Source organism: Setaria italica, chromosome IX (assembly GCF_000263155.2).
Source record: "Setaria italica strain Yugu1 chromosome IX, Setaria_italica_v2.0, whole genome shotgun sequence".
Classification (NCBI taxonomy): domain Eukaryota; kingdom Viridiplantae; phylum Streptophyta; class Magnoliopsida; order Poales; family Poaceae; genus Setaria; species Setaria italica.
Genome location: NC_028458.1, coordinates 57,817,176 through 57,819,332, shown reverse-complemented (window position 1 = coordinate 57,819,332; position 2,157 = coordinate 57,817,176).

Genomic DNA, 2,157 nt, shown 5'->3' with positions numbered 1-2,157 from the left:
GTGCTCGGTACACTACTCATGAGACATCGATCACCACACATTTGTTGATCTCAAGCGGTCAGGCGCACACATAAACGTCCCATGCTATCCTGAAAGTGAAACTGTCACGCGCCTTAGCTTTACCAAAGTCAAAACGGGAGATAAACGGCATGTTCGGTTGAACTTAGGCCTTGTTTAGTTGGTAAAATTGGAAGGTGCCAAATTACTGTTACAACACTGTAGCACAGTGTAGCGTTTCGTTTGTATTTGTGAATTATTATCCAAATATTGACTAATTAGGCTCAAAAGATTCGTCTCGCAAAGTACAACAAAACTGTGCAATTAGTTTTTAATTTCGTCTACATTTAGTACTCCATGCATGTACCGCAAGTTTGATGTGATGGGGAATCTTCTTTTTGCATAATGTCAAAGTTGGGAGTTGGGGGTGAAGTAAACAAGGGGTTATAAGCCGACTGAAAAGCTGAAACGGTTAATTTGTTGCGAGAGAAAAATACTGTTCGATGGATGATAAGCCGGCTGATAAGCTGAAGCGAACAGACAAAGAGATTTTGTGTAGTTTTTGACGGAGCCTGCCTTGTCGCCCACTTGGGACGGACCAATTGCACCACTTCCTTGCTTAAACCCTCCTCCATCCATTAGGGGCTTGTGGCCAGTGGGCACACGCATGACGCATCCACGACAGGTGGCCTGGTCCGGTTCCGGCTAGTGGCGCCTTTCGACGCGCAGTCTGCACATGACGCCCCTCACCTAGATCTCATCGAGTCCAAATTTCGGGATATTTAAGGAATTGCCACCGTTGCAAATGGCACTCCTTCATTTGCCACTTTTACGGGAGCTTCTACGGTTTTGCCATCGCGAACGAAGCGAGGCAACAGATTTGCCATTATTGCTGACGTGGCACGCCACGTCCCCGCGACAGCGTGTCTTAGGGGTGCCAAAAGACCCTCATGCCCCCGTCGTTCTCCTCCGTTAACAGGGGACCCGACGCCATCCCCTTCCCCGTCTCCCCCCCCACTTCTCCCCTTCTCCCCCCAGGCCTCCCTCCTCCCCGACGAAAAACCTAGGTCTAGCGCGGCGGCGGCGGCGGCGGCGACTGAGGCGGCGGAGGCGGTGGCGGCCATCCATCTCCCCATTCCCATCCCCTTCCCCATCTACCCCATTCCCCATCTGCTGTTGTTCCTCCCTGCGCCAACGGGTCAACAATGGAGCCTCCTCCCTGGTAAGCCGCAAAGCAGCCCCTCTTAAAGTGTTTGCCTGAGAGGAGTTGGATGTTTCTAACTCCTTATTTTGTTATTTTCGTTATTATACCAGGATTGATCCTGGAAATGCATTTAGAATAGTGGTTAAGGTTGAAAAGTATAAGGCATTTGCGGAGTCTGGTATTGTAGAAATTGATGAACAAGAACATGTGCTGTGGTTTAATAGATGCAGTGGGTATAATCTGGATAGTTTTGTTGTTGATATGGCTAGCAAAATTTACTGGGGATCTAGTCAGACAATTGCAGTGTGGTCTGTGGATGTTGACAGTGAAGCTGAGTGGAAGGTTAGAAAAAATGAGCATTTTGAGTCAATGATAAAGCACAGATGGAATGTTGGAGTAGCAAATGTTAGGGTAGAAGTTGTGGACAGATGGAATGAAGGGTACCAGAATGTTAACAGTTGTGCAGGGTCAGTAGGCAATTCTGGAGTAGGGACTTCTGGAGTAACAAATGAAGGTGCAAGTGAATATTGTACATCTCCAGCACAACAACATGAGCAAGCCCAACCAGAAATTGTTGATTGGAGTACACTGACTATACTGCCAGAGACTCAACAAGATGGTGAAGCTTATGTTTTGGCTGATGAGGACAGGGTTTATGAGGCAATGGGCTTCAAAGCAGCAGATGAGGCAGCAGCTCAGGCAGCAGCACAAGCAGCAGCAGAAGATGACCCTGCTATCCCTGACATTCCTCCTGATGTACAAGCAGAGATGCATGAGGCTGGAATTCATGTTGATGACAATGAACCTTCAGAGCCAATACTTGAGTGGGATAGAGACAACCCAGACATGAGGGTGGGCACAATCTACCCTAACATGGTAGATTTCAGATTGGCAGTGAGGCAGCATGCTATAGTCAATGAGTTTGAGCTGGGAACTGAGAAGTCAGACAAAGAAAG